Source organism: Pelobates fuscus, chromosome 11, assembly GCF_036172605.1.
Source record: "Pelobates fuscus isolate aPelFus1 chromosome 11, aPelFus1.pri, whole genome shotgun sequence".
NCBI classification, from domain to species: Eukaryota; Metazoa; Chordata; class Amphibia; order Anura; family Pelobatidae; genus Pelobates; species Pelobates fuscus.
In genome coordinates, this window is record NC_086327.1 from 96663866 (window position 1) to 96691780 (window position 27915).

Sequence of the window (27915 nt, forward strand, 5' to 3'; positions counted from 1 at the left end):
AAGCTAATACACTCTTTTTAATGAAGATATCGATGTATTTGGCAATCGGTTCCAAAAGACTGTCTTTGGCCGACACTATGGGCCTCCCTGGTGGTAGTGTTGGATCTTTATGGATCTTGGGTAAAGTGTATAGTAACGGGTGTTTCGGATGTTCTACATATAGGAATTGAGCAGTTTTTTTATCCACATATTCACACTGCACTCCAAGATCTATATGATTTTGTATTCTTTTCTGGAATTTCCTGGTTGGGTCAAACGTGAGTTTGACATATGTCAGACTGTCATTTAATTGCCTGTAAATCTCAGTTTGGTAGTTGTGATAAGATTGAATAACTGTTGCGCCTCCTTTATCCGCTGATCGAATAATAATATTGGGGTCTTGTCTGAGATCTTTCAAAGCTCGTTTCTCACCTGGTGTCAAGTTTTGGTGATATTTAGGTGGATTCTTAATGGTTTTTTCAATGTCATTCTTGATCGTTTGAACAAATGTTTTAATCGACGGATTTGCCGTCCGAATGTCTCTCCGATTTTTCGTATAGAAACGATGTGCAGTAGTTTGTATTTCTTGTTTTTTTATTTCATGGCTATATAATGTCCTTTGGATTTTATACATTTCAACCTCCATCATAAAAGGGTCCGGTTTGGCCACCGGTACGAATGAGAGACCTTTGTTCAATAATGAGTAGTGGTCCAGATCAAGGGTTTTATTGGATAGGTTAAATATCGTGGTCATCTCCTCATTCTGGGTGGTTTGGCCGTCAGATTTGTATTTATAGCAGTTCCTTTGCCCCCGCCGTGTGGGTCGGCTTTTCTTGCGCCTCTGGTGTTGATACGTGATGTCTCCGGTGGTTCATCTGGGTAACTGCCTCTTGCTAAAAAAGGTTCTGAGTTGTGTCTCTTTAAATCTTCTCTGGTCTCTGGGTCTGAGGTAGAGTCTCCTGAACTGGCATCAATTGTATTGAATGATGGTTTGCATATTTTAGTTCTAAACCTGGTGTTCTGTCTGTAGTAGTCTTGTGCTCCTCCCAACCATCGATATACTTGGTGGTATTTGTAATCGTTGTTCACTTTTTCTAATTTCAATTTCTTAAAACGAATCAACTCATTTTTATACTTGTTAATTTCATCCTGCAATTTTAACATTTGGACGGTGGCCGTTGGTGCTTGCAGTGTTATGACATTTGTCGTCTCCATGTTTTGGATAGACTGTTTAACAAAAATAAGTTCTTTACCAACCTCCTCCACCACAATCACCATCCAATCAAGGGAGCATTTATTGGAAATGAGCATCCATTTCTTACAGAATTCCGGATTCTGCCTCCCTATAGTGGGGGCATTCCTCACCCTGAAACCTCTGGGTATCCTCTTTGCACGGTAGTAGTCCGAAATGAACACTCCGTGTAAGTCCAAGTCAATTTCACGTTTCTTTAACTTTAATAAATCATGGTATAAATCTTGTATCTTGTCATGTTTGACCCAACCAGGAAATTCCAGAAAAGAATACAAAATCATATAGATCTTGGAGTGCAGTGTGAATATGTGGATAAAAAAACTGCTCAATTCCTATATGTAGAACATCCGAAACACCCGTTACTATACACTTTACCCAAGATCCATAAAGATCCAACACTACCACCAGGGAGGCCCATAGTGTCGGCCAAAGACAGTCTTTTGGAACCGATTGCCAAATACATCGATATCTTCATTAAAAAGAGTGTATTAGCTTTAACAACATGTATACGGGATACACAAGACCTTATGTTTAGAATTAATCAAGATCCTTTTGTTGAAAACACAGCACTGTTGGTAACTATGGACGTTCAAAGTCTATACACCATTATACCTCATGGGGAAGGTATACAAGCCCTCAGAGAGATCTTGATCAAATCGACAGTATATGAAGGACCGCCCATCGAGTACCTCATGGAATTTCTATCTATAGCACTTTCATGCAATTACTTCAAATTTGAAAATCAATTTTTTCTTCAGCTAGCGGGAACAGCGATGGGGGCGGCCATGGCGCCATCATATGCCAACGCATATATGTTTATGTTCGAACAGACACACATTCTACAAAAATATGGTAAACATATTAAACATTACTATCGGTTTGTGGATGACCTGTTTTTTGTTTGGACTGGAACTCTGACTGACCTGGAAACTATGATTTCAGAAATCAATCTACTACCCACACCGGTCAAGTTGAGTGTTGAGCATGATCCTGGGGCAATTCAATTCTTGGATGTCACAATATACAAGAAAAATGATAAACTGGAATTTACTCTACATCGGAAAAAGACCGACCGAAATACGTTACTGATGGCGTCTAGCTTTCACCCAAAACAGTTCAAACGATCATTACCTATATCACAGTTTCTCAGGGTGTTGAGATATAACTCGGAAACAGAAAGGTGTGATGATCAGATTAAAGAGATGTGGGAAAGATTCAGACAGCGAGGGTATCAAACGGATATATTGAAGGTGGCATACACTAGAGCATTGGACATCAGGAATCGGGAGACATCCACGGCTAGAACTGGAAAAACATTGAAAAAACCGAAGATATATCTTCCCATCACTTTTCATACAGGTACCGCAAAAATCAGAGAATCCATATATAAACATTGGGGAATGCTGCGCTCGGATAAAACACTACCCAAGTCATTCCAGGATACTCCGACCATAAGCTATAAAAGAAACAAAAATTTGAAGGACCTTCTGGTGAAGAATGACCCTGTAGCAAGCTACCGTAAAACCACACAGATCTGTAAGAAAGGGTGCTATAAATGCACTGGTTGCGTAACTTGCAGCCACATGATCAGTGGTACAACTTTTGCCCACCCTCAGAGTGGTGTAAAGATCAAAATACCCCATTATATCACATGTACCACTGATCATGTCATATACATGATTACTTGTCCATGTGGCCTGTCATACGTGGGGAAAACGGATTTGACACTGCAGGATCGGATACGAGGACACAGATCCACGATTATGACCGCTTTTAGAGATCAACACAGCGACAAACCGGTCGCCAAACACTTTCTGAATATGGGACACAGACTCTCGACTTTAAGATTTGTGGCCATAGATCACATCCCCCAGATGTCTAGAGGGGGTGATCGATCGAGGATGCTGTTACAACGGGAAGCCCAATGGATACACCGATTGGACACGGTGGCCCCAAAGGGACTTAACGAGAACATAGTCTTTTCTATGTTCCTATAAATTGAACAGTCATTGGCTTACCCTTAAAAAATGTAAAAAATGTATATAGTGGTTTATTTTTGTTTTCTTGATTTAGGGATAACCTTGAAATCGACAGAGGCCCAGACCCCGAGTTGTATGGGGTCTTTTGTACGATACTCTAGTTAATACCCGGGTTTGGGATGTTCTAATTAGTGAGCACCCACTGGAGATTGAGATCTTATACCCTATACTTATACAATAGATTTGGTCTCACTTCTGATCCATTTTTTCGTATTTGATTCTTTTGGTTTGATGGAGGGATGTCCCTCATTTTAGTGTCCGGCTTCTACCAGGTGGTTTCAGGTTACCATATATTTTCTATCTACGTTTGTCCACTCACTAGTGAAATCTGGATTTGTTTTTTTATGGTCCCCGATCGGTTAACGGATGGGACTGCGTATTCATTTAATATGATAACCTAGCCTATAAATATAGTGACAGAGAGCGTATGGTGTTTACACGGCTGATACAGATTTATAGAGCCACCCAGGTGTTAATGACTGTGGGATGTTGTTAGACTACCTCTACTGGCATTGATTTTGATTTTGAGTTTATTATAGTTGTAGGATTGTATCACCTTCAAAGCCCTTAAAACCGTTTACTGTATTATTTCTTCATATATAAGTACTTTACGTATAATCATCTTTGCATATAGAATAATAGAACAAGGTCTGCCTTTCATTGTATTTTTAGAAATATTGTATGTGTTTTTATAACGTATAATTTATTAGGTAACTTTTATACATGGGACTGTACACATAATGTTGCTAGATGATCCACATTATGTATATACACATTCACTGGTGTTTGATTTGTTTTCACAGTATTATATACACTGTTTCACTTGGTTGCGTACCACACGCTTTGATCTTTAACACAGCTTAACACAGCTCAGTGTAACATCCCAGATGGGGTGCACAACACAGATTGCGTACACACATTCATACTTTCTCTTGTAAGCCTGGGGAAAAATGTTCTCGCTATCCAAATAATTGTTTTACTGGTTACTTAGCAACCGCTTGACACGTCAGCACGCACGCATCACGGCCAATCACGCTAGGTCACATGATCGCGAGTGCACTTCCGGGTACACACGACGGAGGTGAGGGATTTGAATCACGATTGGTGAGTACATTATTTTCTTTCTGTATATATTTAGCATGTTTGTGGGGATACATTGATCCTGAGGAAGACCCTAAGGGGTCGAAACGTCGATCGGATGATGTAAACCTTGTTTGGAAAATAAAGTAGTGATTTATTTTTTCGTATCAAGCCCTGTGAGTGCATCTCTTATTTCTCTGTATATATACTTCACAACGTGGGATAGCACCCAGGCACTCTAATCTACAGAATTGGAAAGGGTGAGTGCCAAGATAAGACTTTAATTTGTATATTATATTTGGTGGCTGTTGCACCTACTTGAGCACCCCCTCACGGCAAGTCTACTAACTAGTGATTCAGGAACTACCCTCTGGACTTCCTCCCTGTTTATACAATGGAAGACTTTTTGGCCAAGGCAGGCGCTTTGTTGGAATCGGCTGAGACTTTATCCATTTCAGATGATCAAGCTAATGCCATCCTGTGGCCTCAGACCTCACAACAATTATTACATACAAATACGGTACAAGATTTATACCATGATTTATTAAAGTTAAAGAAACGTGAAATTGACTTGGACTTACACGGAGTGTTCATTTCGGACTACTACCGTGCAAAGAGGATACCCAGAGGCTTCAGGGTGAGGAATGCCCCCACTATAGGGAGGCAGAATCCGGAATTCTGTAAGAAATGGATGCTCATTTCCAATAAATGCTCCCTTGATTGGATGGTGATTGTGGTGGAGGAGGTTGGTAAAGAACTTATTTTTGTTAAACAGTCTATCCAAAACATGGAGACGACAAATGTCATAACACTGCAAGCACCAACGGCCACCGTCCAAATGTTAAAATTGCAGGATGAAATTAACAAGTATAAAAATGAGTTGATTCGTTTTAAGAAATTGAAATTAGAAAAAGTGAACAACGATTACAAATACCACCAAGTATATCGATGGTTGGGAGGAGCACAAGACTACTACAGACAGAACACCAGGTTTAGAACTAAAATATGCAAACCATCATTCAATACAATTGATGCCAGTTCAGGAGACTACCTCAGACCCAGAGACCAGAGAAGATTTAAAGAGACACAACTCAGAACCTTTTTTAGCAAGAGGCAGTTACCCAGACGAACCACCGGAGACATCACGTATCAACGCCAGAGGCGCAAGAAAAGCCGACCCACACGGCGGGGGCAAAGGAACTGCTATAAATACAAATCTGACGGCCAAACCACCCAGAATGAGGAGATGACCACGATATTTAACCTATCCAATAAAACCCTTGATCTGGACCACTACTCATTATTGAACAAAGGTCTCTCATTCGTACCGGTGGCCAAACCGGACCCTTTTATGATGGAGGTTGAAATGTATAAAATCCAAAGGACATTATATAGCCATGAAATAAAAAAACAAGAAATACAAACTACTGCACATCGTTTCTATACGAAAAATCGGAGAGACATTCGGACGGCAAATCCGTCGATTAAAACATTTGTTCAAACGATCAAGAATGACATTGAAAAAACCATTAAGAATCCACCTAAATATCACCAAAACTTGACACCAGGTGAGAAACGAGCTTTGAAAGATCTCAGACAAGACCCCAATATTATTATTCGATCAGCGGATAAAGGAGGCGCAACAGTTATTCAATCTTATCACAACTACCAAACTGAGATTTACAGGCAATTAAATGACAGTCTGACATATGTCAAACTCACGTTTGACCCAACCAGGAAATTCCAGAAAAGAATACAAAATCATATAGATCTTGGAGTGCAGTGTGAATATGTGGATAAAAAAACTGCTCAATTCCTATATGTAGAACATCCGAAACACCCGTTACTATACACTTTACCCAAGATCCATAAAGATCCAACACTACCACCAGGGAGGCCCATAGTGTCGGCCAAAGACAGTCTTTTGGAACCGATTGCCAAATACATCGATATCTTCATTAAAAAGAGTGTATTAGCTTTAACAACATGTATACGGGATACACAAGACCTTATGTTTAGAATTAATCAAGATCCTTTTGTTGAAAACACAGCACTGTTGGTAACTATGGACGTTCAAAGTCTATACACCATTATACCTCATGGGGAAGGTATACAAGCCCTCAGAGAGATCTTGATCAAATCGACAGTATATGAAGGACCGCCCATCGAGTACCTCATGGAATTTCTATCTATAGCACTTTCATGCAATTACTTCAAATTTGAAACTCAATTTTTTCTTCAGCTAGCGGGAACAGCGATGGGGGCGGCCATGGCGCCATCATATGCCAACGCATATATGTTTATGTTCGAACAGACACACATTCTACAAAAATATGGTAAACATATTAAACATTACTATCGGTTTGTGGATGACCTGTTTTTTGTTTGGACTGGAACTCTGACTGACCTGGAAACTATGATTTCAGAAATCAATCTACTACCCACACCGGTCAAGTTGAGTGTTGAGCATGATCCTGGGGCAATTCAATTCTTGGATGTCACAATATACAAGAAAAATGATAAACTGGAATTTACTCTACATCGGAAAAAGACCGACCGAAATACGTTACTGATGGCGTCTAGCTTTCACCCAAAACAGTTCAAACGATCATTACCTATATCACAGTTTCTCAGGGTGTTGAGATATAACTCGGAAACAGAAAGGTGTGATGATCAGATTAAAGAGATGTGGGAAAGATTCAGACAGCGAGGGTATCAAACGGATATATTGAAGGTGGCATACACTAGAGCATTGGACATCAGGAATCGGGAGACATCCACGGCTAGAACTGGAAAAACATTGAAAAAACCGAAGATATATCTTCCCATCACTTTTCATACAGGTACCGCAAAAATCAGAGAATCCATATATAAACATTGGGGAATGCTGCGCTCGGATAAAACACTACCCAAGTCATTCCAGGATACTCCGACCATAAGCTATAAAAGAAACAAAAATTTGAAGGACCTTCTGGTGAAGAATGACCCTGTAGCAAGCTACGGTAAAACCACACAGATCTGTAAGAAAGGGTGCTATAAATGCACTGGTTGCGTAACTTGCAGCCACATGATCAGTGGTACAACTTTTGCCCACCCTCAGAGTGGTGTAAAGATCAAAATACCCCATTATATCACATGTACCACTGATCATGTCATATACATGATTACTTGTCCATGTGGCCTGTCATACGTGGGGAAAACGGATTTGACACTGCGGGATCGGATACGAGGACACAGATCCACGATTATGACCGCTTTTAGAGATCAACACAGCGACAAACCGGTCGCCAAACACTTTCTGAATATGGGACACAGACTCCCGACTTTAAGATTTGTGGCCATAGATCACATCCCCCAGATGTCTAGAGGGGGTGATCGATCGAGGATGCTGTTACAACGGGAAGCCCAATGGATACACCGATTGGACACGGTGGCCCCAAAGGGACTTAACGAGAACATAGTCTTTTCTATGTTCCTATAAATTGAACAGTCATTGGCTTACCCTTAAAAAATGTAAAAAATTTATATAGTGGTTTATTTTTGTTTTCTTGATTTAGGGATAACCTTGAAATCGACAGAGGCCCAGACCCCGAGTTGTATGGGGTCTTTTGTACGATACTCTAGTTAATACCCGGGTTTGGGATGTTCTAATTAGTGAGCACCCACTGGAGATTGAGATCTTATACCCTATACTTATACAATAGATTTGGTCTCACTTCTGATCCATTTTTTCGTATTTGATTCTTTTGGTTTGATGGAGGGATGTCCCTCATTTTAGTGTCCGGCTTCTACCAGGTGGTTTCAGGTTACCATATATTTTCTATCTACGTTTGTCCACTCACTAGTGAAATCTGGATTTGTTTTTTTATGGTCCCCGATCGGTTAACGGATGGGACTGCGTATTCATTTAATATGATAACCTAGCCTATAAATATAGTGACAGAGAGCGTATGGTGTTTACACGGCTGATACAGATTTATAGAGCCACCCAGGTGTTAATGACTGTGGGATGTTGTTAGACTACCTCTACTGGCATTGATTTTGATTTTGATTTTGAGTTTATTATAGTTGTAGGATTGTATCACCTTCAAAGCCCTTAAAACCGTTTACTGTATTATTTCTTCATATATAAGTACTTTACGTATAATCATCTTTGCATATAGAATAATAGAACAAGGTCTGCCTTTCATTGTATTTTTAGAAATATTGTATGTGTTTTTATAACGTATAATTTATTAGGTAACTTTTATACATGGGACTGTACACATAATGTTGCTAGATGATCCACATTATGTATATACACATTCACTGGTGTTTGATTTGTTTTCACAGTATTATATACACTGTTTCACTTGGTTGCGTACCACACGCTTTGATCTTTAACACAGCATTATACACAGCTTAACACAGCTCAGTGTAACATCCCAGATGGGGTGCACAACACAGATTGCGTACACACATTCATACTTTCTCTTGTAAGCCTGGGGAAAAATGTTCTCGCTATCCAAATAATTGTTTTACTGGTTACTTAGCAACCGCTTGACACGTCAGCACGCACGCATCACGGCCAATCACGCTAGGTCACATGATCGCGAGTGCACTTCCGGGTACACACGACGGAGGTGAGGGATTTGAATCACGATTGGTGAGTACATTATTTTCTTTCTGTATATATTTAGCATGTTTGTGGGGATACATTGATCCTGAGGAAGACCCTAAGGGGTCGAAACGTCGATCGGATGATGTAAACCTTGTTTGGAAAATAAAGTAGTGATTTATTTTTTCGTATCAAGCCCTGTGAGTGCATCTCTTATTTCTCTGTATATATACTTCACAACGTGGGATAGCACCCAGGCACTCTAATCTACAGAATTGGAAAGGGTGAGTGCCAAGATAAGACTTTAATTTATATATATATATATATATATTAGTTATTTTTTTTTTAAATTAATTTCATGAAATTTTATTAAATTCATTATGCTTATGTTTTTACATAACTTACCTTCTGTAAGTATATGCTATATTGCCACTGTGTGCTTAGTCTTACAGGAGCCTTGACTATATATGAGTATAAACTACACAGTCCCTTAGGATATGTGAGAGTACAAAATTGGGTCAATTTGTTTGTCCACCAAGACCAACATCGTTGGAAATGCATAATAACAAAAGTGTGCTTTTTATGTTAGTTACATATTAATATAGGCTGATAAAGGCCTCACGCTTATTTAGTTCAACTTTTCACACATCTGTAGTTGTTATTGATCCCAAATAAGGTTAAAACAAACGATTTCATATTTTGCAACAATTGAGAGAAACAATTCTTCCTGACTCTAAATATTTCTCCTTGAATCAACAAGCTGTTATTTCCCATAGTAAATATTTTATTCTCAAGTATTCCGTTCTTTAAAAAAAAAAAAAAAAAAAAAACATATCCAGATATTGTTTACAAATTTGTACAGAATCTGATGAAACAACCTCTTTAGGCAAAATATTTCACATCTTTATTGTTCTTACAGTAGCGGACCCTTCTTCCACCACAGGTAAAATAGCCTTTTTACAACTCTAAATGGGCATCCTTTTCGTCATTTGTACAGTCTGTCAGGATTACTAATTGATCCAGGACGCAGAAATAGTATCACACCTAGGATTAAGGATATTGTCTAACCAGACCTTAGAATGGCCGGACTTAACGTACCCAATAATAGTCAAAGTACTTGCCGAGGTCAGGGATACAGAATCAGACACAACGATGAGGGAAAGCCAAAAGTCAAGTATACCAGAAATCAGGGAAGTCAAAAGGAACCATAAATAATACGATCAGGAACGCACTCTCAGGTAACCAGCAAAGGGAAACCACGACAGGGCAATGAGTGGAAGGAAAAATGAGTTTAAATAATCCTCCTGCAAATCCGATTGGCCTTACCTCACATTTGAATTTAAAAAGTGTGTGTGCATCTTTTGCGTGACGTCACATGCACATCGGCATCGTCATTACCCCTCGGGGCTATAATATGGCATGGATCCGCAGCGTCCGGCGTCCACCGACATGTCACGAAAGTCAGGTATCACGGCGCAGGACCACTGGGCGGCACTTCCACCACTCTCAGGAAGGTAACCTTCACAACACTCTCCACATGGAGAGGATAGATACGTGACACAGTCCTGTTAATGAAAAGGTTAATGAAAACGTTTACTAGATAAATGTTTGTACTTGCCCTGTTCATATCTGTATAATGTTAACATGTCTCCTGTTCATTTATTTTACATTCCAATGAAATTTGAAATTAACATGAACATACCAGTACAGCTTCAATCTGAGCCCTCATCCACACATGATTGCATTATTGTATAACAAAGTCCTTTGTTACTTTCCTCCACACTTTTTCTGACAGAGAATCATTGGAGTTATAGTAGATCAGCATAAGAGGCAGATGTCCAGTTGATTCTATTGCAGAACAGCATGCACTAAAGCCACAATTATAAGAAGTAATAATATTATTTTTTATTAAAGTTTAGTATTTTTATTTTAAAATTATAATAATATTTATGAGAAACTTTCATGAGAAACTTGCAAATATATTTTGAAATGGAATCCAACAAGCAGCACTACTTGGGTTTATTTAGTCTATAAGTATACACTTCCAATTTAATGTATTTAAATGTCACATTGTATCTCCAACATTATTACTGCACAGTTGGAACTTTCATGGGAAAGGCACGTAGCACTAAAGTCATTATAGACCAATGTGTCTTGCTATATTTGTTCTGTAAACACTTTCATCTTTGAAATTTGTTAATTTGGGTCTGGAATAAATCCTGGGTCTTTGATTTTAAATTTGACATTTTGGTTGAGTGCTGTCCCAGCATGTTGTTGATATATAGTTAGCACTGGGCAATGAACCTAGCATAATTTACAATTTGAATGCTCATGAACTGCTTTTGTCTTTTTTTTTCTTTAAGGTTTTTAAGTAAAATAATTTCCAGTCGCACAAACATTACAAATATTAAAGGAATATCTGTATAACATGTTATTTGCTGTTTATAAGTAATGCTTCATAATTTATATAAACAATATATCATATATGTATATATAGACAAAAAAGGACAATTTCCACACTCCCACCAATCTGTGAATAGTGTGGTAAAAACTACTAATCTCAATAAAAATATACAGCCTCCTCTAAGGATATCCCAGAAAGTATCTCTTTAAACAGCAAACACAACCTCAAATACAGAGGACGCAGCTGTAGATATACAAAACAGAAAATATAATAGTGTAATACAGTATGAGACACAGTCATGTGAGTTGGCAGAATTGAACTCACGGAATGCAGATGAACAGTGTCGCCTTAGGGTGCCTACCCTTACAATTGTTTGTAATGCTGTTTTTTTCCTGTTTAGGATTACTTGTTTTGCGGTTTTTTATTTTTATTGTTTTAAATATTTTATTGAGGACTCTGAAGAAGTCTCATTTGTTATGGACGGAACGCATAGGAGCAATTGCTGTATTTTATGTTTGTTATATCAAATAAATCAGATCCATGTTTGAAATATACCCTGAGTCCTGCCTTCCATATTGGTGTGGTAAATGCCATCAGGAGTGGAGGAATCCTGTATCAACCCTCAATTCTAAGCAGAGCCACCTCTAGGCAATATTATTCATCTGCATTCCATGAGTATAATGTTGCCAGTGCACATACCTGTGTGTCATACTATATTATATTCTTATAGTTTCTATTTTGTAGCTCTATAACTGCATCCTCTGTAATTTTGGTTGAGTTTGCTACATCATAAATACATTATCGGTATTTTAAACTGTTAATATATTTTCTTACCCTTAGTTAAATATTAAAGAAAATATAAGTTTCATGTGTATCCATTTTTAATGAATTTGTAAGTCCACCAACATGTATATAATCAACACATACATGTTTTACTTAATTTTCCATTTTGCAAATCTTGATGATAAATATTTTTTATATCTACCTATCAACAATCATGTATGTCTGTTTGTGTATCTGTGTATTTATATCATATATCGCTGGATCAGAGATAGAAAAGAAAACCCCACATTGTCAATTCAGGAGTGAGTGAAAATTAAAAAAAAAAAAAAGTTGAAAAGAATATTTGGTTTGGAAAGGGAACCTAATGATTATAAGCATATACTTATTCAGATTCTTCTTAAAAATGCACTAAACTTGCTTCATTTTCTTGCTTGTTAAATAATTATATGGTAGCAACTTATTAATATTACCAATGCTAATCGGAATATACTTATTGAACTACAATTAGGAATGTAAACTCTCGTTACACAATGGATGTGATGAGAAGGCAATGCCCCTTAATAAACGTCTTCAAATAATTTTCAGCACAAAAACACAAATTGGTGTGAGAAACAATAAATCTTATTCACAATGGTTCAAGTTGAAAAATATTGACACATTTCAGAAGTCAAACATTTCATAGACACAATAAAGGCTGCTTGAAAAGGTTTTTTTTTTATTTGTACTTTTTTCTTTTTTCTTTTTTTACTTTACCATAAAGTTATGTTATTAGCTTACTGGTATAACTCCAGAGGAAACCACAATGTGATTCCATTGTGGTTTTAAATATAAGAGAGACCATTGCATGGCGTACATGTGATGAACAGAGGGTAAAACACACTGACCCATTAGAGAAACCAATAAATATTAGATGGTATGATGATTTCATGAACATGAAGGTCACCGATTAGGTCATCTACTGATTAAACCCTGAAGTACTATGTTATAAGTTAGATCAGAGGTTCCAAAACAAGTCCTCATGCCTCTCCTACCAGTACAGGATTTAGGGATTATCCAGTTGTTTCTAAGGTGTTTTTAGAAAAAAATAAAAGGACACAGTAGACACAACTGAGTAATCCCCAAATCCTGGACTGGTAGGGGGGTGGTGGGGTGATGACTGGGAACCACTGAATTAGATAGTTCTTATTTAGTCATGTCAGACAAATGAACTATGCCAGTTGTTTTTGAAATGGTTACTCCACATTTTAGCACTAGAACTAGAATTGTTAATAATACAAATTTAAAATACATGCACAAAATTTGAGATTGTTTAGAGTCTCTGAAATTCCTGTTACTGCATGATGGAAAATAGAAATAGATAGGAGTAGGAAGCAGAGAATACAGAGAGTGATTTCTACTAGAAAGCAAAAGCATCAAATTGAAGCATATTGTTAATTTGTTTCTGCCTAGACGTGTAACTTGAGATGTACTTGACCTACCTGGCTTGCACTTGTTAATCAATGCTCTCTAAATCCTGCTATGCTCTTAAGTGTCTCATTAACCAGTAAAATTGTAAACACTTTTTTTTGATGCAGGATCTTCTCTTCTTGTAAAATTTGTATGTGCTCCATGGTGTATGAAAGCGTTGTTAATTTAAAAAGCACCATACGCCTGACTTTTGACCACGTAAACAAATTGCTTTAAATCTCTTATTACATTGTAAACTGCAATAAGATGATCGAAACAAAATATATTGATGCTAAATAATAATTAAAAAGTAACCTATGGAATATTGTAGAAATGTATAGATAGATGGTGTAATGGATCAAAAGTACATGTTACCCACAAAATGCTGAAAAAAAAACTAGGTACATTAAAGGAACACTCCAAGCTTAATAACCACTACAGAATGATGTACTGGCGATGGTGCCAGAAGTGTGCTGACTTTGAAAGTAGTCAAACCATTCTAGAACAGTTTGACCCCTTATCTGCGACCGCTGGGTACCACTCCCTACCTTCCACTACAGACAATGGAAAGCTAGAAGATGCTAAGCAGGAGCTTTTGTTAGTTTGTCTAAAATAAGCAATGAATTACTACCTCACTTGCTGAAAGTATCAGCTGAAGTGGAGGAGGAGAACAGTGCTTGGCAGACCAGATAACAGTGCTCAGGAGATAAGAAATCAAACAGTTGTAAAACAGTGTAGCTGCTAACAATAGAGGACACTGATGTACTCCTGGCACCATAACTAATACAGTGTTCCGTAGTGGCTATTGGGCTTGGAGTGTTTGTTTAGGCTTATTAATGTAGTCTATCAAATTTTAGCAATTACTACTTTCCTCCTGTACTAGTGATTCTGAATGGCAGTGATAGCTAACCTTGAGACTTCTGATATTACTAAAGTACATTTCATATGATAGTAAACCAGTCTTAAAGATTGATATGTGTCATAAATATCTGCAAAACCAAAGTATACCATTATGTGATTTAATTTGGTTCATGATTTTGCTACATTTCAGCTTTTTGTTAATTTGTATGCTCACCTGTTTGGCCCAATTTTGATCGGCCCAACATCTACTTTTCAGAAAACAATCAAATCGTATCTATCTATCTATATTTTTGATTAATGTTTATGGTATTATCTCTAAAAATAGTTTCTTGTTCAATAACTTAAATTCAGTGTTCTATTAGATTAATGTTTGCAGAAAATCAACATTATAAATTTTTGTATCAGCGGGGTACAGTCATAAATATTACATATTATCCATCATTTTAGCTAAACGTTTGGAGAAATTGACATAAAATATGAACAATGCACCAAAACACAATAGCTTATTTTCTAAAAAAGAAGAGTGCAATTTAAATGAGAGTTGACTACAAAAGAAACAATAGTCAAATGATTGAAAAAATTACATTGACTGCCTTTTTTTCAAACATATGTTTGTGTGAGAATCAATATTTCATAAAATTATTTGATTGTTGTCATAGAAACCCACAGTCATATGTCATAATACTATTGAACACATTCTACTTTATTTCTAAAACATGACTCAAAGTCCATTCTATCAGATTATTATTATCATATTACCAATAATGTTCTCATTCTACCAATAAACGCATTTTCCAATATTTTTCAGAGCAAGCTCCCATGTTCCACACCTTCACTGTGATGTGTCTCAGAACACTGTGTCATTCATCAAAACGTAATGTTTCAGTTTCCTTAAAGGAAGGTTCAACAAAGCATTTCAATAAATTGCTGACAAAATTCATTTAAGCCTACCTGGCAAAAGAAATAAGCTGTCCAAGTCTTATTGTCATTCTTTAAGGATGAAAAATAAGATGTACAGTAGGGAAGCATACATAAAGATTAATTGCTTTACTGTAAGTATGGCATTGTATTGTTACCTTATGGGCAATTGATAATTTATTAGTTTCTATTTTTAGCTGAAATATGATGTATTGGTAACATATTTATTTGTTTGTACCTAGAGGAGTAAGTGTAGACAGGTACACTACCAAGATGGGAATGAATTATGTTATAATAGCTTGCCTGAACAGATTATAGCTTACTTTATTATTAGCATTATTATTGTTAATATTAGTAATATTATCAGAGTTAGCTTTTTTATATAGCACCAACATATTCCACAGTGCTTTATAATTATAGAAAGAGGATATTTAGAGGTGAAGAACACTCTACAGATATAACCTAGATTACAGAATGGTCAGAAGGCTTTTGTTCCATATTGGTTTATGTTAATGTCCCTTAGTGGGTCTTATGGATACACAATACTTTGTTAATATATAAATATATATATATATATATATATATATATACACATATACTAACAGATAAAATATATCATAGACAGCTCACTCACAAATAGTCAGTTAGGCTTTTGGTAAATATAATTTTATGTTAAAGGTTCAAGGGTAAGCATAATGTGTTAATTATTAGTACAAGAAAATAGGTTGATCTTTGATGCTTGAATTATCAATGGAGGCAAAGTATAATATTGGAATAATTTAAATTGTCCAAAAAGAAACACTGGCTAGGCAAACCTAGCAAACCCAAAAATTTAGTATGGTTCCCACACGCTCCTTTCACCATCCACACACCAACGAAAAGTTTCTTATTAATTTTACAATTACATGTAAAACGATGTTTGTGATCTACAAAATTTCATGCCCTTGCGGCCTATCTTATATAGGCAAAACGGAAACACAATTGTGTGACCGTATACGTGGACACCGCTCCAATATCCGAACAGCTTACAGGGATGAAAAAAGCGATAAACCAGTCGCAAGACATTTTTTGGATTTTCAGCACCCGCTCACTTCATTAAAGTTCACTGCCATTGATCACATCCCTGAACCACGGAGAGGTGGCGATAGAGGGATGTTACTACTTAATAAAGAAACATTCTGGATCTTCAGACTGGACACTGTCTCACCAAGAGGCCTCAATGAAATTATCTCTTATCATTCATTTATTTGATTTAATGCTTGCAATAGTAGTGTAAATTATGTAAATAGTTCTTTTGTAAAAAATGCTTGTAAATATTGATTTGATTTAGATATAATGGATACTCAAGTAATATGGGAGCTGTAGATATACAGGCTGGTTTAGGAGTAGGACCACAACAGCAATTCATAATTGAAGATAACTATTGGGGTTAACATGAAAACCAATCCAGTACCATATAGAGGTTCATCCCACGTACATGAGGATATCCGGGTACAATTGTGGTCTAGTCAGGTGACTTAGGGCTACAAAATAGCGAAGTACTTTAGATTTGGGAAACTCTGGACAAGTTTATTCAGGAGTAGTGAGTGCTTTTCTTTTTATAAAAATGGTCTGACTTGACGCTAAAGGAGTAAACCTCCAAGCTGAAGTGTGACAGGACAATAATGGTCCTACACTTTATATGTCTAATGAGGGTTAGGGATGGATGTATTCCCCTAACTTATAAATTAAAACGATAAAGTTATAGTATTCCATCTCCCGATTCTAATAGTACCTAGGGCCTAAGACCTGTCACTAATCAATTTTTGGCATTATTTTTTACTATTGATTATTTAATTTAATTTAGTTTAGTTCATTTCTCGTTTGACAAAGGTTTTTTTACGATCGGGCACTGTAGTCTCCGATTTTGTTTTCACAGCGGTTCCATGGCAACAGCTGCAAATGTTGCTATGGCAGCGGCGTGGTTGTTGCGTCACTACGCATGGACCGCGGGTTAACGTGGGGTCACACGGCAGTGCGTGCATGCGCGGTGTTCAGCGGTGAACGCCGGCGAGTAAGCACATCACCTGGGGTAAGTCATTCTAATTAATGTAATGTCCTATATATTTGAGATATTTTCATGTAATGTTTGTATCACTTGATCCTGAGGAAGGTCCCTGTGTGGACCGAAACGTCGATCTTTTTTCTATTTTCGATGGAATAAACACCATTTAAATTTACAAGTCCGAGAGTGCAGCCTGCTTTACTTCACTAACTACAATTTACCTCCCTGGAAGACTGGCACCCGGCAGGCCTCATAAGGCACATCTTTACACATTAAGCGTGAGTGCAAGGAACTTTTGTATTTTTATATATATATATATATATATATATATATATATATATATATATATATATATATATATATATATATATATATATATATATAACAAACTACAAGAGATGTGTAATTATTTAGCAATACAAGTTATGTGTATATGTTTTATACAATTAGGCGTATTGACAGGAAACCAAATCAATTGTTGCTGGAAATTGGAATGTACGTATTAATTAACTTTTGAATGCTTCCTAGTGAAATACAACTACAACAGACATATACAGCTAAATGTGAAAAAAGTATTACAATATAGAGACCTCTAAGGTAGCAATGGCTCCAATAAAGCACATTTGCCTTAGGATAATGGATAGATGCTTTGGATAATGGATAGATGCTAAATATTAATAATGCTGAACTTTTGTACAAATAGTAGCCTATGAATAGTGACATAAACATTAAATATAGAATAAAATATAATCTGTTATGGTTATCAAATTAAATTCAGTGGCACAGAGAAAGCTATGCTACAGGAGAGGGTTTTTTTAATACTTTCTCTCACAGGTTGTTCACTAGGACCAATATCAACCATGAAGCAGATGTACAAGGGCCCCCTATTTGTAGTGGTGTGTAATTAGCATGTATCCATGAAAACCTTTTATTGGGTTGTTAAGCAATGGCACCTTTTAATCACCTCTTACTTTCACATCCTGTTTGTGGTGTATGGGATTATGTAATCAATTTTTGACAACATACCAGTTTGTTTGTTTGGAGAGGAACTCAGTTGCAGTGGAACTGCAACCTCTTGCAAACACAGTGCTTTAGGGTGATACAGAACCTGGGAGATCTATGAGGGCATAAATGCCTTTTTTTAGAGAGGGAGCAAAGAAACTGGAAAGGAGCAGGCAGGAAGCAGTCTCAGGTGGTCCTGTGGTCAGCGCTGGCAGCAAAAGAGGGATGAAAAGAGTCAAGCCAAATGTCAGAAGGCAGGAGATCCATAAATAGAGAGCATGTACAGGTCAAATTCAAAGGTCAGAATATGAGAAGTATTACTGGGAATCAGGAACCAAGAACCTCAGGAACCAGGAACAAAAAACAAGATTAGGAACTATGAACAAGGACCAGGAACACAGACATTGTTCAAATGCTGTAATCAAGATAATAAGCATTTATTTTTTTTACTTTTGAAATCTTTTTGATTACATTTTTTTACTTTTTTAATTTGTTTATTTTTTAACTTTAACTTTTTTAGTTTTATAAAACTTTTTAAAAATGTTTTTACTGTTAACCCCTAACTAGCCTAACTCTAAATTCCCCATCTTCCACTCACCCTAGTTAAATAAATACTTTATAATTATTTCAATGACTAATTAAATACATTTAGCCCCTGGGGGTGTAAAAAAAATAAAAATAAAAGTTAATACTGTGATCGTTTTTTTTTTTTATCACTGCAGGCAGTGATCAAAGGGCATAGAAGGAGTTAAAAAAATTTAGCACAGGGTAAAGCGAGGTAGTATTTTATACTAACTTTTTTGCAGGGAGAAGTAGATCTGCAATTATCCATCTCTCTCCATTGATATGCTTACAGGTAGGTGGAGGGAAGAGAGTCAGAAGTCCCTGGAGCACTTGTGATCACTGTGATTGGCTGTCACAATGATCACATGGTCTGGGACAGAGAGATTGGATGCTGCCTGTCTGCCTTGGAGATTTAGGCAGACTGCAGCAGCATTAACCCCATGATCACTACAACTGCAGCGATCTGGAGTTAATTTTTATAAATGACACAAATTTTCCATCATGGGTTCTTTAACCCCTTAAGGACCAAACTTCTGTAATAAAAGGGAATCATGACATGTCACACATGTCATGTGTCCTTAAGGGGTAGGACAGCCATGATGGAAAATGTTGTCTAGCATGCAAAGGGGTTAAAAGACTGGAGTTACTTAAAGTCCAAACTAAAGCAAAGATTCAGTGGACAGTGATGTATTAAAGTGTAACTGTCACTTTTGTGGAATTCTGTCAGGGTCTTACCTGAGTTGGGAATCTGTAGCGCAGATATGTTGCTCACCCTTGCAGATAGCCACAGGCCAAGGTGGTCAGGTAAGAATTCACCTGGCCTGTGGGTCTGTGCACGGGGGCTGTGCAGGATAAAGTACCAATACGCAGTACAGGCAAGGACTGAACCAGCAGGATAGTCGTGGGATAGCCGAGGTCAAAGGATGCCAGAGGTCAGGAACAACGAGTCAAAAGCCGGGGTCAATAATACGAAGTAGATCAACAGGAACACTGGTACAAAACAGGAACACAAGATCAAAGACTTGACACTGAGCACAGGGCGAGGCTGGGTTTAAATACCCTGCTGATAACTGATCAGGATCAGGTGAAACACAACCAAGTCAAGGTGCAGCCCCCAGTGTAGTAGCCATGCCAGGATGAACAGGACCAGAACCAGTAGTCACTGTATAAAGCTGCTGTGGCTCAGAGGCAGAAAGCAGGACTAGGACTGAGAAGTTCCCCGGTTCAAGTCCCCTGTTGGGAACTCCAGGAGCGACCACGTCTGGCTGTCTGTCTAACTGGTGAGAACCGTGACAGTACCCCCCCCTTTAAAAACGACCTCCGGGCGTAAGTAGGTTCTCCATCGTAATAATACACCTCTCCAGGGTCACTATCAGAATCCAGTGAATCGTCAAAGTCCTCAGTTTGAAATCCTTAATTGCTTGGGATTTCCCAGTACCAGCTTCTGGTACGGCTGAAGAACTGTCCAGGTTTTTTAGGTTCCGGGTACAGGTGCCAAGCACTTCCACAACTTCGGCAGGAGCAGTGTTCGTAGCTAACAACGCTTTTTCAAACATTTCAAGGTCTTCTTTACGGACCGTAGTGCCATTAGAAGCAATGGCACAATCCACAGGTAAATCCTTTTCAGGTGGGCAGGAAGTAGTGGTGGTACCACAGGAAGTAACTTCGTCAGAAGATGCAGGCGGCTCTGGAGCAGGGGGTGTAGTTTTTCCCATTGAAGCCAAGCATGGGCAAGAATAACGGCTCCCATGTAGCTTTTTAGGCTGGTATGCGGTGTACACAGGACGAAGGAAATTAGTACCCAGTCGGAGAGCTGGAGGTCTAGGAGGGCGAACAGGACAAAGCGTGATGAAATGCCCTTTTTCTCCACAGTAATAACACAGGCCATGGCTTTCCTTCGGTCCCTTTCCCTGGGTGTCACTTTGCAGTGGACAAGTCCTAATTGCATAGGTTCCTCAGGGTCAAGTGGAACACAGGATACCTCTGGAGTTTTCCTGGGAACTGGATCATAAGGGGGCATCACTGGGGTGTAGTGATGGTACTCGGTTCCTTGGTTACGAAGACTCCGCAATTTTTTAGTACGTGGAGCTGGCTTGGGCATAGTGGTCTTGCATTGTGAGTCCATAGCAGTACAAAAGGATTCCCAACTGACAAGGACAGGACTCTTCGTCTGCAACATTTGGTGAGCCCAAACTTTGATGTGACCAGACAACAGGTTGATAGCCACTCTGACCCTGATGAATTCTGTGGCATATGTACGAGGCTTTAAAGAAAACAACACCTCACAATCCATCTTGAATGACTGAAAGGACGTGCGGCTACCATCAAATCGGTCGGGCATGATGACAAACGGTTCAGGATAAGCTGGTTCCGTGGCTGGATGTACTGCGCCTTTAAGAAATAAAATTTCTTGCTGCAGCTCCGAAACAGTCTGGGCCAGGCTGGACACTTGCTGGGGCGAGGGTGAGCACATCTCTGCGGACTCCATATTGGTCAAGTCTTTTGTCAGGGTCTTACCTGAGTTGGGAGTCTGTAGCGCAGATATGTTGCTAACCCTTGCAGATAGCCACAGGCCGAGGTGGTCAGGTAAGAATTCACCTGGCCTGTAGGTCTGTGCACGGGGGCTGTGCAGGATAAAGTACCAATACGCAGTACAGGCAAGGACTGAACCAGCAGGATAGTCGTGGGATAGCCGAGGTCAAAGGATGCCAGAGGTCAGGAACAACGAGTCAAAAGCCGGGGTCAATAATACGAAGTAGATCAACAGGAACACTGGTACAAAACAGGAACACAAGATCAAAGACTTGACACTGAGCACAGGGCGAGGCTGGGTTTAAATACCCTGCTGATAACTGATCAGGATCAGGTGAAACACAACCAAGTCAAGGTGCAGCCCCCAGTGTAGTAGCCATGCCAGGATGAACAGGACCAGAACCAGTAGTCACTGTATAAAGCTGCTGTGGCTCAGAGGCAGAAAGCAGGACTAGGACTGAGAAGTTCCCCGGTTCAAGTCCCCTGTTGGGAACTCCAGGAGCGACCACGTCTGGCTGTCTGTCTAACTGGTGAGAACCGTGACAAATTCGCACCACTGCATAAACCACGTCTGCTGTACTGAAGTAGTTAGAGACAATTCTCACTTGTTTGAGGTGTAAATCTGGCTTCTCAATCGAAGAAGTATGCAGAAAAAAGGAACAAATAGCTACTGGGCAGGGACATCTTTATTGCCCAAGGTCCTATACAGAGTGTCAGATTGCAGTGCTTTACTAGAGCCCTGGCTCTATTTTTTTTGAGTGTAGTTCATGTATGGTCACTGAATGTTGTATTTGTGGAAGGGGCTAATAGCTATTTGAGTTGGGGGAATTCGTGTTGTGTGTATGATGTTTTCAGTGTGTGTGTCCGTTTTTTTACTTTGCCCCTCTTCTTCTTACTATTCAGCGGGAGGGAGTATTATTCCTGGTGGGTCAGTGGATAGTGAGGTGGATCCCTGATGATCCAGTAGAAGGTGAGCTGGACCTTGTGATCCAGTGAGGGATCATTAAGGTATGCACCCATATTAAGTGTAGGTTACTTTAAGAGCTCCCTTGGTCCAGTGTACTGTCAATAGCTCAGAGTGCCAATGGTGCCACTCTGAGCAATCAAAAAGCACAAATGAGCTTTTAAAAAGGGTTTTTGTCTGATATTGGTGCAGACCACAATGTTCCATGGACAAAGTAAGGGGGCTCAGGGTCATTGAGGGAGATCTTTTGATCTTCCTGCTAGCACAGAGAGGTCCCTCTCACAGTCAGAGTTTCAGGCCCAAACAATGCACAACAGGCTTGCCTTGACTGCCTAATGAGTATTCAGGATCCTTTGCTTGGTGCAAATGGAGAGAGAAGCCACACAAGGAGCTACAATCAAATGGTAGATGTAAATTATTGTATTTACTGATATATAATAATACATGAAAACATAGACAAAAAAAGGGGGAGGGCAACCCCTCTTGTTCTGTTTTGTCCTGGCTCTCTATTGTAACCCGGATTGCCTATTGAGCTGATTTTACATATCACCATCTTGTAGTTTATCCCTTACTTAAGGAGTCACCACATGATATAGAAGCCAGGGTGGGAATTTCTTTCATGTTTTACATATCTGGCTGTTGCGCAATTGCAAATTATTTGATTTAATAATAGCTGAGCTGACATTTCTATTCTATGTCTGCCTAAAACTTTAAATCTGCATATTTGTTAATTCTCTATAATTTTTGGTCTAGTAAATAATGGTAAAGTGACTTCTACATTTTATTTACAAAATCCATATTTGCCTTTTAATGACCGGTACATACTATCCAGAGATGCCCACAATAGAATTGATAAAAGAAGAAGTACAAAGCAGTAATGTCATTACTTGCTAGTCTTTAGTTCTTAACGTATTGCAGAAAATCCCTGGACATGTTAAATGAAGGAAATAAATGGTGGCTAAGCATTTGTAAAAAAAAATGTATTAGCATCATATTAAAAGCCCAGATTTTGATTATTTTGTATGATGAAAGCACAATAGTAATAGCTAGTAGCAAGCAGACTTGGTGAGCTGATAAAGCTGAAGGTAGATGGAAAGAACACATTTATATTGAGGAGAGAGAGGGTTCAGAAAAAAAGAGCATTGTCTTATTTTTCTTGCCAAGTGTTTTCTTCCTTTTAAAACATTCCAAATCATATTGTTCAATGCCTTGCTGAGAGCTCACTGTATCAACAGATTACATGGTTTATCTGTCCCAATTAAACGCAAGCATATGTTAATTTTGGAATACATTAATCCAAGCTATAAGATTTAATGAATGCTACAAAAATAACTAATGTGAGTAAAGTAAAAATTTTAAATGTTATTTTAATAGAAGGAATGGTCTGTCTATACACTTAACATATGGAAAATCGTGTCTGCTCATTTCCAACAGTGCAATTTAACTATTCTTCTTTTTTTTTGCAAAGTTCTAGCATCCTCTGAAAATATATCCTACTCTTTCAGATCCTTGTAACTTTGCACCTGATGAGATCTGAAATGCGTCAGTCATTCTGGATCTGATGTTTGAATAAACTATCTGAATGGGAGTGCTTCTTTCTTGTACTTACTGGGACTACCTGGACTACCTAATTTCTTGCAGAGAATAGATGAGAATAGGAAAATAAAGAACAGATCCATGCCACTGTTCCATAGAGTGTTCAGGCTTAACATAAGTAATCTAGTGGGGTTAAAACACAGAGTCTGTGACAGTTAAAATAGTCAGAGGCTGGCCAATGTTGGGGCAACATAAATTACACAATCAATAAAACTATGTCATGAAAACGATGTAAATGAAAACTCTGGAGCGCATGAATTATCAGTTAACAAGGCAACATATTTAATGTCTGGAATTCAATAAGCCCATCTACATGTACCATAATTTGATTATGGGATAATCAAGGGGAGAAATACCATGAAGCAATAAAATTGGTTTACACAACTTGATTACTATGATTAGAATCATGCCTATAATAAGAAAGCAAATATTTATCTGGTTTTTGGTTTTAGCTCTGGGGACTCATGTGGAACTTCTCATGACATAGGCACTGTCGTTATTCGGCAGGTGTTAGTTTAAATTACCTTTAATAAGACTCGGACACCAGTTATTCTGTTGGAGTATAACGTCCACAGCTTTTATTAAATCTTAAACAAATTAACAAATTTAGGGTCATTGTCATTTCTGACATTTCGTTACTATCCCCCCATACAATACCCCTGACAATGACCCTAGCACTTAAACAATAAATAAAATTTTAATAACATTTAGCTTATAACACACGGCCTACCAAAGAGGCCCCAACCAAACGTTACTGTAGGGGTGTACCCAGACACCCCTACCCCCTAGGTTCGTAGCCACCGAAGAGCTTGAACCTACCAACACTCTTATCCACCTGGCCTACTCCGGCCTAGGCCTTGGCCTATCCACTTCCAATTCCAGCCAACTTCCGACTTTACCATGCCCTGTTCCCGCCGCTGTGACCAAACGGGAACACAACTAAAACCTAAAGGGAGGGTGGGTGGGACAAAGAACAGGTGAGTGAAATTCTGTTAAAATGGCTCCTCTCTAAGATGGCCGCTATTTAACTTGCTCTTAGACCACCCCCACGCTGCATTACCCTAAGCCCACCCCCAAATCTTTTCCCTGCCCACTCTCTGGCCCTGTCAAGGCCCACTCCCCCTCTGCGTTGTTCCGTGGGCTTCATGACATAGGCACTGTCGTTATTCGGCACGTGTTAGTTTAAATTACCTTTAATAAGACTCGGACACCAGTTATTCTGTTGGAGTATAACGTCCACAGCTTTTATTAAATCTTAAACAAATTAACAAATTTAGGGTCATTGTCATTTCTGACATTTCGTTACTATCCCCCCATACAATACCCCTGACAATGACCCTAGCACTTAAACAATAAATAACATTTTAATAACATTTAGCTTATAACACACGGCCTACCAAAGAGGCCCCAACCAAACGTTACTGTAGGGGTGTACCCAGACACCCCTACCCCCTAGGTTCGTAGCCACCGAAGAGCTTGAACCTACCAACACTCTTATCCACCTGGCCTACTCCGGCCTAGGTCTTGGCCTATCCACTTCCAATTCCAGCCAACTTCCGACTTTACCATGCCCTGTTCCGCCATAGCACATGCCTTGACCCCTTAAGGACATGCGCGACCCCCACTACACAAAAACAGGGCCCTATCAATACCTTCTTGAAAGCCCAGGTTCAGTATGTCAATCCCTACGTCTGACAAATGAACCCCGTCCCTCCTGAAATAACCGGGCAACATGGCCTCCAACTCCTTGTGTCGGACAACTACACCTCCCAAACGCCTAATAAATGCCGACATAGCCCTATTCACCTTGCCCCTGCATCGGGCCACCGCAGCCAGGTCCCTAGCGTGCCTCCACGCAAATCGGGGAACCATCTCTGACCACACCACTACTACGCCAGGGACCAGCCCCACCAGCCGATCCATGTCCCTCTTCATCCGCCTCACTAACTCCCTCTGAGGGACGAGCCCTAAATCGTTCCCCCCGCCATGCAACACTACCACATCAGGCTTCGCCCCCCCATACAATTTCCTGAACAAAACACTGCTCAAACCTTGCCAGTTAAATCCCCTAAAACCAAACCATGAGATCGCCACCCGCTCCCAAGGAAAGCCCAGCTGTGTTCCGCTTCTTCTAGCTGCAGCTCTCTTCTGTGCCCAATACACAAACGAATGGCCAATCACCCACACTTTCCAACCTGAAACGAAACAAAAGTTAGTACCTCGTCCTCCAACTCACAGTCCCGTTACCAACACCCTCACCACTCAGTTTATTTAACTTTCACTTTTTTTTTTTTTTTTTTTAGTTTTATTTTACACCAACCTGTCGGGTCTCACATACGATCGGAAACGCAAGGATTCCCATCTACCAATCCTTTTAATCCTATCGTCACCCAAACCTAACCTCGCCGCCTCCGTTGCGGCCCCAATACGGAACGAATGAGTACCGAACTGCATGGGCTCCAGGCCCATCCTCCCCAGACCTATCCGGAAGACCCTGGTAAACTGGAAACGTGACAAAGCCGACCCGTCAGCGTGTATGAAAAAACAGCCCTTACCCTCTGGTCGGAGCGCCAAATAACTTGCTCCCCGTAGCACCGGGCACACCTTGGACCCTGGCAACCCATACAAGACCACCGTGAAGCCTTTTCCAAAAACGTCAGTTTTTGACCTGCACAGTCTGATACTCACCCTGTCAGCATAGATCACCACATCTTCTTGTTGCAGACCCCCAACCCCCGCCTTGTTCCCACTCACCAGTTCACTGACCCGAAAAGCCCCAAAAAAGGCCCACACAAATGCACCTGCGAATAATTCAACCTCAAATGGCGAGCGGCATATCGAGGGCAGCAGCTCCACCAACCCTTGAAGTATCCCGAAAGACACCGGCCACCTCGAGTCAGCCGTTTTCTTCCCTCTCCTGAAGCCCTTGATAGCCTGCCGAACCAAGAAATGTTTAGTAACATCTTCCCACCCATTAAACTTAAATAAAAACACCAGGGCCGACATGTGTCTGTCGACCATGGCCGGAGAGGCCTGCTTAACGAATAACTGGCAAAGAATCCACAACAGAACATCCAGTCTCCGCTCCACGGAAAGCTCCCCCCCAACCTGATTCACCGTCTCCTCCCATACCTTCCAGACCTTAACATACGCCGACCAGGTGCTTGGCACCAGGGACTTCCTTATGCACTCCCCAAGCAGGCCATCCCGAGTTGCCACATTTCGACTGGGCACGCCCGCCCCACCTTCGTTGCACCAGGAGCCGCTTCCCAAAAACGTTCCCACTGCAAACGAGACAGAGCGTCAGCCACCACATTCTTACACCCTGGAATGTGCCTAGCCTTGAACACAATGTTAGATGACATACAAAGCAAAACCAACCGCCGCAACAAACGCACCACCGGTGGCGAGCTAGCAGACAGGCTATTAATCGCCTGCACTACTGACATGTTGTCTGAATGAAAGGTGACCCTTTTGTTGGCCAGTTCCCCTCCCCAGAGCGATACCGCGACCACCACGGGAAACAGTTCCAGAAACGCCAGGTTTCTGATAAGCGGGGATGACAACCACACTTCCGGCCACCCCTCCGCGCACCATTCCCCCGCCAAATAAGCACCAAAACCAATACTGCCCGATGCGTCTGTAAACAACCCCATAGCCTCAGACGACACAGACAGCTCCCTAAAAAACACCGTCCCATTAAAGTTGCTCAAAAAATGATCCCACACCTCTAGGTCCTCTCTCATGTCGGCAGACACCCTAATATAGTGAGACGGCCGCCGCGCCCCGCTTGTTGCCTGAGCTAACCTTCTACAGAATATCCTCCTCATAGGAATGACCCTGCATGCAAAGTT